Source organism: Panthera onca, chromosome A1 (assembly GCF_046562875.1).
Source record: "Panthera onca isolate mPanOnc1 chromosome A1, mPanOnc1 haplotype 2, whole genome shotgun sequence".
NCBI classification, from domain to species: domain Eukaryota; kingdom Metazoa; phylum Chordata; class Mammalia; order Carnivora; family Felidae; genus Panthera; species Panthera onca.
In genome coordinates this window covers 204,450,989-204,469,700 of record NC_138339.1, presented here as the reverse complement: position 1 = coordinate 204,469,700, position 18,712 = coordinate 204,450,989, and the positions used below count along the sequence as shown (strand labels likewise).

General features: G+C 39.5%; 1 long non-coding RNA gene across 1 annotated transcript; it reads left to right on the top strand.

The window, feature by feature from the left end:
• Nucleotides 1-2,577: 2,577 nt before the first annotated feature.
• Nucleotides 2,578-14,620, top strand: LOC132682005 (uncharacterized). Its single transcript, XR_014137340.1, has 7 exons — nt 2,578-2,739; nt 5,228-5,601; nt 7,272-7,400; nt 7,942-8,082; nt 9,334-9,427; nt 12,856-12,960; nt 14,346-14,620. It is a non-coding gene; the product is annotated as an uncharacterized LOC132682005 (long non-coding RNA).
• The last annotated feature ends 4,092 nt before the right edge of the window (nt 14,621-18,712 follow it).

The window sequence follows — 18,712 nt, the reverse complement described above, 5'->3', positions numbered from 1 at the left end:
AACCAGAAAGAGAAAGTGTTTACTGCTAGGGTTGAGGGAGGGCAGTGGAAAAAAAGGGATAAAGAAAAGAACAATTGATGACATATACTATTACTCTCCTCTGGACATGTGGATGTTTCTAGGTTGATGCAGAGAGAAAAGAGGAGGTGTAAGAAGGACCTGCCAGGAAAATAACATCTCTCAGCACTCAGCTTAAATATGACTTGTTTTAGGAAGTCTTCATGGTCCTTAGCCCTTCTGTCTAAATTAGATCAGATTCCCCAGCTCTCTGCTCTGTGTTAGTCAGGATGACAAAAGGAAATAGGTAGCACACACAAACTGGAAAACTGTTGGGCTCAACAAGGAGATGATTCGCACAGATGCATGCAGGGTTAAGGGGAGCCCACCGGGGTTGGTGAGGAATGCTGGACTGATACATGAGAGCTGTGACTGTCCCTAGGCCTGAGTGACCAGAAAAGGAACTAGTCCCCAGGACCTGAAGAGAGCAATGCAACTACTGCTTCCCCATGGTGTGCTGGGAGGGAGCCGGAAAGTAATTACCCTGACCTTGATCCCCTTCTGCCCTCTTATCTTCTGCTGAACCCCAAGGGAAGCCAGACAGCAAGGAAACTCATGGGTGTGGCCCAGAGAGGTCAGCTTCCCAGGCCACAGAGCAGAGCAGGAAAAGTAGAGATGCATATGGAAGGGCCAATGGAGATTATTTACTTTATGTGTTTTCATAGTTTCTTAGTTTCTTATTTAGAGCTCTTGTCACAATTATAAGTAAAAATTGAATTACATAATTAGTTGTTCAATGTCTGTCTTTGAATTCAAACGTAAACTCAATGAAGGCAGATACCCTCAGGGTCTTTTTCTTTGAGTATTTCTGGTACCTGGGCCAGTACTTTACACATGGAAGATCTCAATGAACATTCATTGAATGAATAAATTAATTAAAACAAAATAAACTTTACCTTCTTTAATATATATTGCAGGTGTTTTGAAAACAATAAAGTTCCAGAGAATTCAAATGAAACATACTTTACACTGAGCTTTGGATTAATTAAAAAAAAAATTTTTAATGTATGCTTATTTTTGAGAGAGACAGAGCATGAGTGGGGGAGGGGCAGAGAGAAGGAGACATAGAATCCCAAGCAGGCTCCAGGCTCTGAGCTGTCAGCACAGAACTTGACTCAGGACTCAAACTCATGAACCATGAAATCATGACCTTAGCTGAAGTCAGACACTTAACTGACTGAGCCACCCAAGTGACCCTAGCTTTGGATTAATTTTAAGCTATACCTAGGAGGAAAAACTGTTGTGTTGAAAATTTTTACTCCTAGTTGTTCCTATTTTTTATTATTTTATTTTATTTCATTTTACTTATTTTAGTTTATTTTTTTGCTGTTTCTCTTCCCTTAATGTAGACCCTTGGGATAGATCTTTGTGTGATCAGCAACATGATGCTGAAGGTCCCTCATATCTGTCATCATTCCACATGTAATTATCATGGCTGGCCCTATAGGAGAAAATTTCCTCACAGAACCTTTTCATGTCTCTGAATCTTCTACAGACTGCAGAAATTGCTTATTTTATTTGTCTTGTGTTCATCAAATAATGGTCAATAAACCTGTATTGACAAAAAAAAAAAAATTCACTTAAATGAGTAAGAGGATTGTTTATCAATTGCATGTGGGTCTACCAGAGAGATGTTAAATGTGAACTATGACAGTTACAAGGGAGAGACATATAAAGTAGGGAGAGTCATTCATCTATTTATAATTATTATCAAGGAAACCCTATCTGCTAGACACTGTGCTAGAAGCTTGGGATATCATCATGAACACAATAAGCATATTCCCAGCTCTGAAAGAATTTGCAGCATTACGAGAGGTAGAAGGGAGTGGGGTAGAGTAGTAGGGGAGGAGCAGGTGGGGAGTGGGGGAGAGAGATCTGGCTGCCCAGAAGCTATGGAAGGGCAATTGATTCAGACTTGGGGGTGGAGTGAAGAACGCTAATCGCTAATCGGGAGAGACTGACATCTGGGCTGTGCCTTTAAGAGTTGGAGGTAAGGTGATTAGGAGTGTATTGCATGTATAATGGATGCCATTAAAAGGTGTGCTAAAACATGCAATTTGCATTTAAACAGATTACCTTCCAGGCTGTTTCGTGCAAAATAGACTGGAGTTGGCCAGGGGTGGAAGCATAAACCCATTAAGTGAGGAAGAAGAAGAAACAAGATGGGGAAAAAAATGTCCCTTACATGTCTGGCTTGAGCTTATGGAAAGACAATGTTTCCACTATGTGAACTGTGAAGACTGGAAAACAGATGATTTCAAGGGGTGGAGGATGCCTTGGACAAGTAAATTTCAGACACACAGCAGACACTGAAGTAGAATGGTGGAGGCAGAAGCCAGACTGAAATTATTTGAAGAAAAAAATGAGAATAAAGAAGTAGAAACAAAGCGTAGAACCCATCTGGTGATATTTTGCAGAGAAAAGCAAAGGGGAAGTAATGAGAAAGCAAAAAGGAAATGTTGGGTAAAAGGAGGTTGTTGCTTTAAATAGGACAGCCAAGCTCGTCTGGTGTGCCGATGGGAATCTTCCTGTAGAGAGAGACTGATAATGTTGAAGTGAGAGGAAATAATTCAAAGGGGTGAAGTCTTTGAGAAGGAGACAAGAGATGGCAGCCAAGACACAAGAAGAGGAAGGTAGGAAGAGGAAGAGGAAATACAGGAAGACAGAGAACATGAGGAGTAGGTAGGTTTTTCTCTTTGGCAATAGGAAGAAGAAAGAGGTCTTAATTCTCTTTTATCAAAGAAGAGTGAGGAAAGATGGGCTGAGGGAGTAAGAAGAGGTGTGGGAAGGTGTGAGAGTGGTTTCACACCATAGGAAAATACACTCAGTAGAGAAATGTGCTAGGATTGCTGGGTACTGTTGGGTGCTTGTTTGGGGTCTGTAATAATGATCAGGATGCCACCGGTCACTGCAGAAGTCCTGAGTGTCATTTTCCTAGCATCGTTTAGCAACTTTGATGCAGGCATGTGTTCAAACAAGTTGGAGTTTTGACAGGTGAATGTGATATCTTCATCAGAGGGACAAGTTGGTTGAGGGTGGTTGCCGGGGAGCGATGGACCATGAAATCTAATCTGGGAAACAGGGATGTGAAAACAGAAAAGGAATGATGAATAGTAGAAAGTGGTTACTGACATATGTTAGAACCATGGGTAGAGGAACAAGTGAGCTGGAAAGATAGGAGGTGGTATTTGAGAAGTAGAGTAGTGAAAGTGCAGTTTCAGAGGGGGTGCCATCACCGGTGATGACTAGGGTCATCGCCATGGGTGAAGATGGCTGAAGTGAAGTGTGGAAAAAATGTACTGGAATTGGAGGGGCCAAGACCAGAGAGACCAGATGTGTCATCCTTGTGAGGTCAAACATCTCTGAGAATAATGACAGCTATAAGGGCAGGGAAGACAGTGAACCAAAATCTTCTATGAGAGGACTCTAGGAAGGAAGTCAACATTTGACAGCCAAGAAACAGAAGAAAATGTGGCAAATAAGAAGGCAGGAGACTCAAAAGATCTGGGCTTGGTAGGAAGAGAAATGGCTTGGGTATGGAAATGAGGAGCATTTTATGCTTTCCTTCTGGTCCTCAGATGAGAGGAGTGTGTGAAGGTTGCCAGGGAGTGGTATCCTCAGGGAACAGCCAGGTACATTCCAGAAGGTGGAGAACCAGAGGATTTTGCTGATCGTGGATCCAGAATTCATGGATCTAGAAGGCATGGGAAGGGCTAACAGAGGTCAGGAAAGGGTGAGGGATTGGGTAAGACTAGGCACTTCTAGGAGGCACAGAATCTGGAAAAGGGACAAGGAACAAGACCAGACGGTTAGGGATAAAAATGGAGACCGTCTTGTGGCTACAGACAGAAACTGGGAGGAAAATGTAAATACTGGGCTGAAGACAAAGAACTATTTCTTCTGAGGTCTCCAAAATAAATGTTTTCTCCCACTGTTTCTCTAAAATTGATATTGGCTCTCTTCGAAGGAATGAGGGGGGTGCCAGAAGCACTAAAAGGGGAGAAAAATTGAAAGGGAGAGAAAAAAGATTTCTTTCAGTCATTTACAAACAGTTTTCTTCTGATCCAAATATCATGAACTGTTCTTTCCTGACAATTTGCAGAGGATAGAGATTTTAAGAAGAACGTAGCAATCCCTTATAATTTCCCCCACTAGAAAATACCACTGCTAGTATTTTTGCAACATTCTTGCCTGCCAGCCCCCAACACATATATTGGCGTCTTCACGGAGATGATACATATACAGAGCATCACAGTGGGAACGAGGAAAGCTGGAGAAGCTCACCTTCCACAGCCCTGATGGTCTCAAAAAGCGGTGAGGGGTTGAGAAGTGTCTAGGAGAGTGGCAAATGTCCACAAAGACTGATCTGGTGATGTCAGCAGGAAGTCAGCAAGGGATGTGTAAAGAGTTACCGTGCAACACTGAGTGCTCAGAGAGATAACTGGATTCTGCCAATTCCTATCCGCCCCCCTCCCACCCCCCAGGATTCTCAATGTGGACATTCTGCCAACTCCCACTACTCCCCTACACTCAAATTACCAAAAAAAAAAAAAAAAAAAAAAAAAAAAAAAGTCACTGGAGAGCATCAGTTACTCTAGAAAACTTACAGCAATTTTTAAAAGATCACATCAGCGAAACTGAGTTTCCAATTCTCCCCTGTAATTGCTACAAATGCCATTAGATTAGAATCATACTGTGGCATGATTCTCCTTCTCTCCCTAGCTGTAAGCTTAAAAATGAAATAAAGAAAAGAGGAAATTTAAAAAAAACAAATAGACTTTAATTCAGATGTTGACACACATCATAAAAGAAGAAATGACTTAAAAGAATATGGTGGGCAACTTATTTTGTCAGATAACCACATGGTGAGGGAAGAGGGGGCCCGACTCCCGATCTGAACCCAGATCGTCTGCATTCATCCTGAATTAGATAACGTAATTGAGACTTATGTAAGAGTTTTAATTTTTTGAAATCTTTCAAATACACTCTAAAAGAATTCCTAAACAAAATTTCCATACTAAAAAAAACTCACATGCTGTCCCCCCGCAAAAAGTTTTTCTTCTGTACCTGTCTCCCATTCTAGTGTGTAATACAACTCCCAATAATTCTTTTACTCTTAAGAGTCTTAGTCCCCAAGGTCACAATTCCTGCTCTTGCTTTTTCTTGACAGCACAGAGGCATGAAGTGGCAGCAGGTGCACAAAGCTGCTGACCTGGAGAGCAGAGAGGTGGACAGCTCCAGGCCAGGAGGGCTACGGGACCCGAGCAGGTGGGCCAGGGGACGGGCAGGCAGCAGAGACAAGGAAGTGAGGAGGATTCACATCAGGGCTGGGACACCATGGGGTCTGTGGTCCCTGACCAGAGGCAGAGGTCAGGGAGAACTAGCAGGCAGGAACAGCACCAGGCAGCTGCAAAAGGAGAAGTATGGCACTTAACACGTCAGTGAAACTTTATCCTTGGACAAACTTCCTTCCTGCCCTTGCTTCTGAGTCTTTCTCAAGCCACAGTGGCACTGGGTAAGTAAGCAACACAGATGCATGACCAGGTAAGGGTTTTTTTTTTTTTTTTCCTTTAGATGCGGCCTGAAAAACAAATGCATATCAAATCCTCATGAATCTTTTCCCCTAAGGTTTTGAGCTTGAGATAAAAATTCTCCTGGGTTTGTCCTTACTGAATGGATAAGGGTTCCCAGCGAATAGATTTTTTTTCTTTTAATTAACCAGGCAATTGTATTCTTATCCATTATAAGGAGGACCCTCAAAGGACATCGTCTGCCCATGGAGTCTTATGTCCTTCAGAAACCAAAGATGTCCTCTTATCTCTTCCCTATTGCTTAAAGGGATGGGGACAAAGGAGGAAAACATAGTTAAACCAGCACCCATGACTTTATTTCTTATTCCCTCATTCTGATTCTTCATTGCTTTCCCTCTTTCATTCCAACTCTTCAGTTTCTGCAAATTTCTCCTCTTATGCAGTGTTTCTGTGTATTTTTAGCTGATAGCTAAATCTGAGAATAATAACAGCTACCTTTAGAATAGTGCCCCAGAGAGTAAGTCCTCAGTAAATAATCAATTGAATTAATTTAAATATGATTGTCATTATTAGCGGAACAAGCACTTATTATATGCCAGACTGCATTTAACATTTGTGATTTCACTGTACCTTCACAGTAGTTTGAGATTGGCATTTTTCTCCCCATTTTACAGAAAAGGAAACTGAGTCACAGAAAGGTTATGCTGCTTCTCTCAGCATGTACCAACAATGTCTGCTGTTAAATGGTGGAGTCAGGATCCAATAGTAGCAGTCTGAACCAGACCTCAATGATGAGGGTTTTTGTTGTTTTCATTTGAATTATAGTTAACATACATGGCAATATAGGTTTCAGAAGTAGAATTCAGTGATTCATCACTTACATACAACAGCCAGTGCTCGTCACAACAAGTGCCCTCCTTAGTTCCCATCACCCATCCAGCCCACCCCTCACTCACCTCCCTCCATCAACCTTCAGTTTGTTCTCTATTGTTAAGAGTCTCTTCTGGTTTGTTTCCCTCTCTTCTCCATGATGAGGGTTTTAAGGGCAGTATGGTCGGCATTGTAACCTACGATGGGATTGGGAGCATCAAATCTAGGAGGTTGTAAAGATATTTTGTGAGCATTCTTTCTAAATTTTGATTATTAACAATTTCAAACAAGTAAAAATAAGTAGAATAGTATAATGAACCTCCCTATATTATCATCCAGGTTCAATAATTATCTATCTTGTTTTATCTAAACCTGCAGTCCCCACCATTGCCCTAAATCATTTGAAACAATTCCCAAATATTGTTTCATGTGTAAGTATCGTATATATCTCTAAAAGATACTGACTATATTTAAAAAATCAGTAACATTATTTCAGCTAAAAATAAAATAAAATAAAAAATGAGACTACTCTGAGTCTTTAGATACTTAATTTTTAAAATACATAGTATACCTTACAGTGGAATGGGAGAGGGAGAAAGCTGTTTTCTGATGCATAGAGGTGCCCTGAAATGTAGAAAGTCTAGATGCTTCTTTTAACTGTGGATACTCATTGAAGGTAAGGTGAGGTGTTACAAGTAAGGAGATTTAGTATTAGGAAATATGCTGCAGTTCAAGTATTGAGATCTTCTTTTGACCTTAAATACAATGCTGGGGAAAATGGGCCTTACTATACATCTTATTCCCCATCACCAGATTTGTGACCTGCCATCTTTCAGTGCTACTGCTTTCCAAGGATACCTTTTTCTTCACGAATTGCTACCTATTGAAGTGATACTCATTTCAGCCACGCAGATCCGGACAGTCTTTGCCGCCACCTCTCTGGTATTTTTTTGTTGACTGCATATTTCCTGGCACATAAGCAATCTGAAAATGGCCAGCTCTTCTGAATTACACACTTATTTTAAATGTGTCTGTTCGTGTCAAATGGAGATGTTTATTTTTAGAAGATTATTGATAGAAACTGGGGAGCAACATTTAAGTATCTTCAGTTTCCTGAAAGCACGTTGAATTCTCCATTAGATGAGCCATGAATATTGTTCACATTATCTTTCTAACATTGCACTCTTCCTTTGTATATTTAAGTGTTCCTCAAAGTATGTAGAATTAATGTTAAAAAATAAATACCTACTATGAGTCAGGTATTGTCTTAGACTTGAATATGAAATAGTAAATAAAACAGACACAGTTTCAGCCCTCTCACAAGAGACAGACGTTAAACATACAATCACCTAGAATATAAAATTAGAAACTGTGAAGGAAAAGAGCAAGATACTAGAAATAATAATGGGAAAGCCCTCTTTGAATTGGAGGAGGGAAGTGGCAGAGGCTGTTGTGAGAAAGTAATATGTGCTGTGACTTGAAGGATGACCAGAGTCAGCTAGATGAAGTGTGTGAGGAAGAGTGGTTCAGGCAAAGGAAACAGCATGTGCAAAGACCCGGAGGCATGCAAGAATTTGACAAGTTCAAGGACCCAAAGGAAATCCAGGACAGCTGAGTATAAAAGGCAAGTAAAGTGGGAGATGAGTTGGAAAAATAGGGAGGTTCTTGTCGATCACATTAAAATACTTGAATTTCATGTGAAATGAGAAGCCATTGAAAGTTGTTAAAGCTGGAGAGTGATTTAGTCTTTGAAAGTATTTTAAAGATCACCTTGGTTGCTGCAGGGAGCTTTAGTGGAGGACCTTAAAGAGAGGAACTGGGGAGGCTAATTAGGAGGATATGGCAAGAGAATGTGTCCAAGGAGAAAGAAAGAGGCCTATAAATTGAAAGTACATTTTGGAGGTAGAACCCAGGAACCTAATGATGGATTGTTTATCTAATACAGTTAACCTTTGAACAACATGGGTTTGAAATGCAGATCCACTTATATGCAGATTTTTTTTTATAAATACAGTGTAGTATTATAAATGCAATTTCTCTTCCAAATGATTTTCTTAATAACATTCTTTTCTCTAGCTTACTTTATGATAAGAATGCAGTATATAATACAGATACAAAATACGTGTTAATAGTCATATGTCCTTATGTTATCAGTAAGGCTTCCAGCCAACAATAGGCTACTAGTTAAGTTTTGGGGGAGTCAAAAGTTATATGTGGGTTTTTGACTGCACGAGGGGCCAGCTCCCTAACTCCCACATTGTTCAGGATCAAATGTACAGCTTATATTGAGATAACCAACATCATTTTAGGTTTTGGGCTTTTCGCATATCAATCCTAAATATTGATGGCCCTGCCACTTGTATGGTCTCATTTTATACTGATGATAATCAATAATACTCATTGAGCACTTACTGATTGTCAAATGCTGTGCTAAGTGCTCTACTTTGATATCTCATTGAATTCTTCTTCTGATCCTATGGAAAGATTTTTAGAGATTAGGAAATGGACATTTACAGAAGTTAAGCAACTTGTCCAGCCATTTGGCTTACAAATAACACATCTGGGATTCAATCTCTTTTCTCCAATTTCAAAACTTGTTTTCTTAAGTACAAGCTGACATTGCTTCGGCATACCAAAAGCAAGAATGATATAATCACCTGCTTCTCAAGTGGTTCTAACAATCCCTGTCTCCTGCTGTTTACTCCCTTATAGAATCTCCTTCCTTTGTGTGTAGTATAGACCTTGTGACTTGCTTCTAACAAATAGGATATAGCAAAAGTGATAGGATGCCACTTGGACAGTAGATTTTACAAGACTGTGATTTCAGTCTTAATAGCACTCTTTCTTGCTCCCTCGCTCTCATGCTCTGATGCAGCAAGCTGCCACATGAACTGCCTGATGAAAAGCCCACAATACCAGGAATGAGGAATAGCCCAATGTAGAACCGAATCCTGCCCACCAACAACCAAGTGAGTGAGCAGGGAAGTGGAGCCTTCCCTCCTGGAGCGTTGAGATTTCTGCAGCGAACACCTTGATTGCAGCCTGTGAGAGAATCTGAACAAAGGTCCTAATTAAGCCATGCCCAGATTCCTGACCTACAGAAATTGAGATAATAAATATTGTAGCTTTAACCAACCAAGTTTCAGGAACAATTTGTTACACAGCAATTGACAACTAATACAAATGAAAATGTCAGTGTTAATGATATTAATTATCATAATATCTTGCATTTGTGTAAGGTCTCAAATTTTTGCAAAGCAGAAGCAAGTTTCAAAATAATAAAATTCGGGAAACATATTACTAATCATCTTCCCTTAAAATATAGCAGCTGCGCTTGAAAGTACCACCTGCATTTTCAACAAGAAAAATTGGTTTATTCACCTGGTTTTTATTGCCTTAATTCCCATCTCTAAAACCATTTGAAACATGCTATCTAGCAAGGGACTTATTATCTTCTTTATACTAAGTTATTAGTAACAAGGCACGTTTAAACCATCTGGCCTGGATGTTCTCTTGGACTTCAAATTTGTAGCAGGCAGTTGGATTTCTTACCCTGTTCTGGGGTTTCCTAATCCCTATATCAATTCCCACTCCAAGAGAGGGACATGGATTTTAAGCTGTCAATCAGTATTTTGCCAGTTGAGATGAAATATAAAGGGCAAAAAAAAAAAAAAAAAAAAAAAAAAATTTACATAAGTCCAGGGCTCAGATTGGGCAAGACCACAAAGAATCTTTCTAAAAAGTTTTCCCAGAAGGAGCTAATTACTGTGGGAGAAAGTAATCTTCATGTTTGGCTTGAATAACCACAGAAACAACAAAATGCAAATATTTAAAAAATGATGGGAAAATTAAAAGGAGAAAAACTTTTGATTGCACTCTCACAGGGACTTAACTTTTTTTTTTTTTGATGCAGTGAGTATAAGCGTAAATGTTTATACCCGCACATATACATTTACAGAAAGAGAAATAAAGGACATATACGAAACATTCATTCATTTCACAAATAGTTTTTGAGCATCTAATAAGTGCCAGTGAATGTAAGAGATATAACACAGTATAGAACAAACACAGTCTCTACCCAGACAAAGCCCAAATTCTAGTGAGAGAGATAGATAAGTAAAAGCTAAAGCAATAAATCAATAAATAATTACAAGGTGTGATAGTGATTGAAAGTGAAAAGGAGGAATTGTTTACATTGGATGTTCAGAAAAGGCTTGTCTGAGAACTAAAGGCAGGGTGGGGTCAACTATGTCAGGAGCTGGGGGAAAGCTTTCCAGACAAAGGAAACAGCAAATACAAAAGCCCAGCGATCAGAACAAGCGTGGAATGTTCTAGAAACTGTTAAAGGTCCGTGAGCCTGTTGGAAAGTGAGGTGAGATGAAGTGGAGCAGTCGTCATGGGCCAGATCATTTTGGGCTTTGTAGGCTCTGGAAAGGAGTGAAATTTCACTCTTAAGTTTAAGAGAATCTATTGAAGGCTTTTAGGCTCCAAACGGCATCATCTGATTTATGTGTTTAAAAGATCGTTCTCATGGCTGTGTATAGAACGGACTGTAAGCAAGCAAGACTGGACATCAGAAGCTGAGTAGAGAGAGGTACTGGCTTGGAGCAGAGGCTGGCAATAGACATGAAGAATAATGGGCAGATTTTGGAGGCAGGATGAAAAGGGTGTACGAGCTAAAGGAAAGGATGAATCAAGGAAACCTCTTAGGTTTGGTGTTTGAATTAAGTGAATGTGGTGCCATGTATTGTTCTGGGAGGTCCCTATAGAGATCTCTGTATTGAGGCACCCACGAGATCAGTTTTGAACATGCAAAGTTTGAGACGTCTGTGAGATATTCAAGTAAAGCTATAATTTAGGAAACAGGATATCTAAGTTTGAGCTGGATATAATAAGTATAAAGCCAATTTTATTCTCTGATTGGCCTAAATTACAAATATACACAGCATGTGCTTGGTGATTTAATTCTTTGATTTCTTAAGGAACTGATCTGAATCTCAGATCCCTTTCAGTGCTTTTACATTTTTCATTGTCTCCAAACACAAACCAATATCATTAAAAATGTTTGTTGTTTCATGCTTTTTCTAATTTTTTAGTATGCTAATTTTCCTCTATAAAATAGGTTTCTCAATTAGTTATGGAAAAGGGGAGAGAGTACTTGCTCTAAAGCAGGCAGGGACAACATAACATTATTTCACTCACACATAACAACTCTCTAATATCCTTTTTTTTTTTTTTTTTTTTTTTTGCAGGTGAGGAAACTGAGGTTCACAGTATTGAAGTAACTTACCCAATGACATATGGTTCAGATTGGAAGCCAACTTTGGTTTTGGCACTAAAAACCATGTCCCATCTTTAGAGAGGCTATAAAGCACAGAGTCTCTCCTTCTGTTTCTCTTTTAGTTCCCATATTTCTTTGCACTGTTTTTACATCTCTTTTATAGTTCAACACAACTGAACTCAAGAAGCACTTAGAGCATCCCTGACATTTGTGTTGCTGTTGGCTACACTTCTGCTGAGTTTTGGACATGCTCTGTTCCTCACCTCCACCACTTGATAGTATCCTGCCATTGTCTCAGCTGCTTAATAAAAAGAAAGTCCCAATATCCGCTCTTCCCACAATGTCATAAATAGCTGCTATTGCCTTGGCAATTTTCTGGACCTCTGCATCCAGTGAGGATTGGCTGTTACCTAAACTGTTCATTTTCTCCTGGCCATAATCCACAGGAAACTAGATTCATTAACTCTGAGGCTTGCTTAATGGAACAAACAACTTGATTTTCTTCCTCTTTTCTCTTTGTTCTTCCATAATATGTTTTCTTACTATATTTCCTATTCTGTTGTTTCGCTATTTTCTTTTTATGTTGTTTTAAAAATAATCCAATGACCTTTCCCAGTCTCCGTTTTTCCCCCTGCATTTGTATTTTCCAGACTAGTACTATTTGAATCTTAGTACTTATTTATTTAAACAAACTAATAGCCCTGGCACAGGACTTGATTATTCTATTTCAGAAAGAAACTAGTCATTAGAAGATATACACATCTTAATCAGATACACCAGGCAAAGGAACTCCCACATTATTTTTCAATACAAACTCCTCTGCAGTGATTTCTATGTGCCAGTCACTGTTATAAACTGTGAGCTATCACTTAATCCTCCCAGCCAGTCTCTGAGAGTGGCTACTATTATTATCTGCATGTTTCAAGCGAAGACACCCCCAACAAAGTAGAACAGGTACTCAGAATAGAAAAATCTATATTCACTTTCACACATGGAGATGGAATCAAACCCTAATCACCTGACATTAGCATATATTTGGGGTATTGTATAAAAGGGAAGGGGGAAGGAACCAGAAAATGGGGTTTCTGATTATGTAAAGATGTGGTCTGTTCCCAGGAGAAGAGAGTGGAGTTGCAGATGGAGAGAACTGAAGAAGAAGGCATGACTTATCCCATAAGCAGGAGAGGCAGGCTATGAAGGAAGACTGACCTCCTTGCAAAGGTAGATGTCTCTGGTGCCCTTGCTTTTGATACGAAAATAAAATGTTTTATGTTAGCTAGAACATTATTCTTTTCCTGCTAGCACTCTATAGAGAAATTTGCATATACCTGCACAGTATGGTAGAGACCAAAGAAACATGGTGGCCTCAGGGAAGTGGACTATGGGTCAGGGTTCTAAGTAGTGATTGGCAGTACTCTTGGGTGGTCCCAGTGGGTGGCCCCAGTGGGAGCAGTTGTAGAGAAGCATTCTAGGAAAATGTAAAGCCAAAACCTGGTTACTGTATAAAGATTGCTATGAATGGGGAAAAGAGGGAGCTAGGAAACATTTGTATTTCATAACACATACGAATTGCTTATATGATAGGAAAAGAATACAAATATGATTTTTCATATGTAAGCTTATGTCATTGTATGTTGTATTGTGACACCCTGATGGCATTTGAATGTTAAAAAAAAAAATCACAAGAGCAGGAGTAGCTCATCACTTTGTACAGGTATCCTTGCACAAACAAGTTTTTGGTGAGAGTTACTGGCTTATCAGTAGCAACACAGTTGAGTTCTATTTGAACCACAAAGCATGCATGACCTAGAGTCAAGTATTTGGAAAATTAAAGATCACCTTAAAATAAGCCTACACTGTAAGCGTAACCAAAGAATGCAAAACAAATTAAATAGATAATGATAAAACTAATAGTCTTGTATCATTAAAGAGTAAGAGTCATGGTGAATAAGAACTATGACCAATCCAACATAATGTCATTGATATACTGATTCTAAAGGAAGTAGGACTTTCAAGCATCTGTAACACGTAAGTAGTAGACCCTTTTTGCAAAGCTGCTTACCAGCTGGTAGAATACTGATTTAGAGTCTTTGGTAAATTCTAGAATAAGTTTAATTTAGCTCATAAATACCACATTTGAGGAATTCTTAATAAATCACTCTCTATAACAGTTAGGAATGCTTTGGGCCGCATATTACAGAAAACTCCAGCTGACAGTGGCTTAAGCCATAAGAATATTGTTCATGTAACCATAAAAAATTGGGTGCTTCTGGTTTGGGGATCAGATGAGCAGGTCCAAATTTTAGGGCATTTGGCTGATGTATCTGTGATTCTCTAGGTCTTTCAAAAGGCACCAGGCATCCTGTTCTCAGGCCTAAGAATTAAAAGACAAGAAGGAAGGGTATGGCCAGAGTGGTGAGGAGTTTCTCTTTCATGCCTTTCTGCTTTTATCCAGGAGGAAAAAATCTTCCCTAGAAGTCTACTCAGGAGACCTCCTCCTATGTCACATTGACCAGAACTGTGTCCTAGGAGCAAATCAGCTTCAAGGGAGACCAGAAAGATGAATCTATATATATTTTTTTCTTTTTTTTTTTTTTTTTCCCCAGCTTCTAGAGAGAGAAATGAGCAAGGAAGAAGGAATTTGAAAATGGTTATTGGAGGGGCGCCTGGGTGGCTCAGTAGGTTAAACATCCGGCTTTGGCTCAGGTCATGATCTCGTGGTTCATGAGTTCGAGCCCCATGTCAGGCTCTGTGCTGACAGCTTGGAGCCTGGAACCTGCTTCGGATTCTGTGTCTCCTTCTCTCTCTCTGTCTCTGCCCCTCTCCTACTCGTTCTCTGTCTCTCAAAAATAAATAAACGTTAAAAAAATGTTTTCATGAAAATGGCTATTGGATAGTCCATTAATGAGTATTGGTCATATTTTTTTTTGTTTGCAATCCTTTACTTGGTCTGGTTTTCTTAAAACATAAAATCAAGCCTCTTTATCATGACACAGGTTTTTCATAAACAGGCCTCTGCCCACCTCTTTAGCTTCACCCCCCACCCCCACCCTATCCCACAGGCAACCTGGGTTTTAACAATTATGGACCAATTGCAGTTTCTACACCTCAGCATTCTGTCCTATACTTCTATGTCTTAGCTTTCCTATTCACCCCTTAAAGACACAGTCAGTGAAGTATTTTCCAGCCTTCTCTATCACTGTAGGAAAAAAGTCATTCTCTCCTCCTCTCCAGTTCCCATAGCATCCTATATTCTGTGCTATATTCTGTGCTATAGCACTCGATCACATGGTTTTGATTCTGATGGCTTAATTGTCAGTCTTCCTTACCCAGCCCGGAAGGACAGGATTTTATTTTGTCATCTTTGTGCGGCACGTTGCACAGCATGAAGCATGTAATAATAGAGCCATAAAAATTTGTATGAATGAATGAATGAATGACTATATCATTGGTAATCACGCAAACCTTGATGGCCTAGGTATAAATGTGCTGGATATAGGCATGATTTTTTTTTTTCCCTCTTTCTTTTTTCTTTGGCCGTTTTGCTGTGTTGCATATTTTTTCTCTGGACGCTCATCTTACTTGTGTAGCACAGGACTAAGGGGCTGCTTTCCAGGTGGCTGCTTTGTTCATTGTCATTTCCTCCTAGCATTCTTCCTAAGCCTCAGGCTTAGTCTGACACCTTGCTGCATTTCCTCTCCTTGCATCTACAGAGGGTCTCTCTGTGTTCTCTGCCTCCAATGCCAAGGCCACACAATCTCGACAGGCCTCAAAAAGGCCCTTTCCTACTAAAGTAAACCTCCTGCCTCACCACTTTGTTACTGGTTTTTCTCATCTCATTTTGTCATCACTCTATTCTCTAATACGATAGAATCTTCATGAGAAAATACTTTGTTTAAAAAAGGAGACTCGTTTCCTATTTAAAGATCTTCACTTGAGCACTGGGTGTTGTATGGAAACCAATTTGACAGTAAATTTCATATATTAAAAAATAAAAAAAAATAAAAAAAAAAAAAAAAAAAAAAAAAGATCTTCACCAAGATCGGCAAAGAAAGCAAGAGAATACATCATTTCTAAGGTACTCATTGGTGTCCTTTCTTGCCCCGCTCACTTAAGTCTGGGATTGGGGGGTCAGCAGGAAACATTTTACTCCTTTCTGCCTGTTATTTATTTATGGTTCTGAAATTGCTCTGTCTCCAGGAAAGAAGTAATATTTCTCTTCCCAAATTTTCTCACTGACTTTCAAAGGGGCTTAAATACTGACTTTCCCACTCTTCAGATCTAACATACACTACACAATAGGAATCTGAAGTTGCATTTCTAGGTGCAATCGGTGTATATGTGTAGGGGGTTTGAGAGACTTTGTACTCAGGGCTCAGAATTAGGAACAAGCTGAAGGATTTATCAATGGACAGGGGAAAGAAAGAGCACACAAGTGACAAGGGCACAAGCCTCTCTCCTATGAGTTTGCATAATAACTTGACTTTAATATGATTGGTTAATTAGAGAACATTATATTTTCTTGGATTGAGATTGGGAATTAGCATTAGTTGAAACAAAATTGCTGTTCTGGTTGCAGCCAGCTTTGTTTCAATGGCGAGGTGATAAGACAATGGGGGATGAAGGTGATAAGGGCGTGTCTTTAAAATTTTTTTTTTTTTTTAACGTTTATTTATTTTTGGGACAGAGAGAAACAGAGCATGAACGGGGGAGGGGCAGAGAGAGAGGAAGACACAGAATCGGAAGCACGCTCCAGGCTCTGAGCTCTGAGCCATCAGCCCAGAGCCTGACGCGGGGCTCGAACTCACGGACCGCGAGATCGTGACCTGAGCAGAAGTCGGACGCTTAACCACTGAGCCACCCAGGTGCCCCAAGGGCATGTCTTTAGATAAGTGCTGGGCTGGTAGTAGCTCTGGTGGTGACTTTCTGGAAAAGAAAAGCAATTAGTCTTGCAGTGCAGAGGAACTGGTACTCAAAAAATACGGGGGAATTTTTAGTTGCCAAAACAACTGGCATGGGTGGGAGATTTATTGGCAATTAGTGGTTGGAGGCCAGAGATACTGGATGCTCTGCAAGGTGCAGAACAGACCCACACAAGGAGGAATTCGCTCACCCAGAATGTAAAATGCCTAAAGTTGTACTTCCCCCCATCTACCCCCAACCCAAGGATAGAGATGGAAGCTGGAGAAAAAGCCATACACACAAAAAAAGCTGTACACAAAATGCATGAAGGAAAACCTTTATTGTTGACATTTTGAAGTCTGAAAATCTATGGCTTTCTAACCCTCTTTCGTGCTGAAACAGAAGTTTTATTTTGTTTTGTTTTGTTTTGTTTTTTAATCTGTTCACTCATGTAACAGGAGGGTTCTTAGGAAGGCAACTGACAGCATGTTTTACAAGGACAGACAATAAAAGAAGAAATAGTTCCAGTATTTGACCTGTTCTGCATTTCCTTAACCAGAAGTGGCTTTCTTGTACTTACCAGTTCCCACTTCTACTTTGGGCAATTTTTCCATTAAAGGGAAAGCCATGCTTGTACAAGAGGAACATGTTGACCAACTTAAACTTCTTTCAGGTGTTATAAATTAAACTGGAAGTGTCTTTAAATTGCCTTCATTTTAGAATAAAGTTTAGTACACTCAGCACCCCTTTTGTCTCTTGGTACTTTTTTTCATTAACATACCTTGTCTTGGGGGCACCTGGATGGCTCAGTTAATAGAATATGTGACTCCTGATATCAGGGTCGTGAGTTTGAGCCCCATGTTAGGCATGGACCCTATGTAAAAACAAGCAAACAAACAAACAAAAAACCCTACATCTTCCCTTGCTGATGTTAGTCAACGTCTGTGTTGATTGTCTATTGTTGAAGTTAATCTGTGTTTTCTTTAGTTACTTCTAAGATTTTCTCATTATTCTTAAGTTTGATCACTCTGTCTTGCAATTGTATGTCTAAGATTTTTTTTTTTTTTTTTATCCTGCGCAAAATAGTGTGTGTTTCTTCAGTCTGAGGTCTCATGTCTTGATTCACTTCTGGAAATCTCTTCGATATCTTCCTTTCATACTCAGATCTTTTCATTCTATCCTTCTATTTCTCTTAACTCTATTTTCATGGTTTTCATCTTTATTTCTCTGTGCTGTGTTCTGGATTATCTCCAGAGATCTATCTTTCATTTCATATCACATCTTATACTGTAACTAAACCATTATGAAACAAGTCTGTTGAGGGTTTTTTTGTTTTGTTTTTTGTTTTTTGTTTTTGTTTTTTTTTATGCTGACTCTATTGTTTCCTATCTATGATTTTTTTAATAGTCTAATTTCTTGCAGCTTTAGGGATCTGCTCATTTAAAAATGCATATAGCCTATCTCTTTAAACACTTAAAACATGTTTATATTAAAGTTCCCTTCAGATTGCTTTGTTATTATAGCTGTGAAATCTCCCCTTTGTTAGGACTGGGGGGTTCTCTTGTTTGCTACTAAGCATTGTCATGTAATTACTGTGTTTGGGTTCATTTTCCATAAGAGTTCTCTTTCTTAGCAGTTTCTCATGGGCCCATGAGGATGCCTCAGAGCTGGTATAACATTGCCTCTACTGAGGCTCTGAACTAATGTGGGTAGTGTGAACTTCCATCCTTGCGCCTGAACACAGATTTGACTCTTCTGCATGGATTATTTCCTCCTCATCCCCAGGCAGATGGCTACCTGTGGGGTCTACCTAAGGCCTATTGGTCTCATGAAACAATTCTTTCTCCTCTTTTCTCTTTAAGCAGCAAATGGAGTTCTTGCTGTCTATAGCATCTGCACCTTACGTCTTATCTCCACCAAGTATTAAAGTCCTGATTATGGTATCAGGTGCCTCACAGTGCAGCTTTAATTCCCTTTTACTCTGAGCCTTTAAATAAATTTCTTCATTTATGCAACCTGGAGATTTTTTTTTCTAGTGTTGAGCTTGGCTACCTTCTATTAAAATAATTGA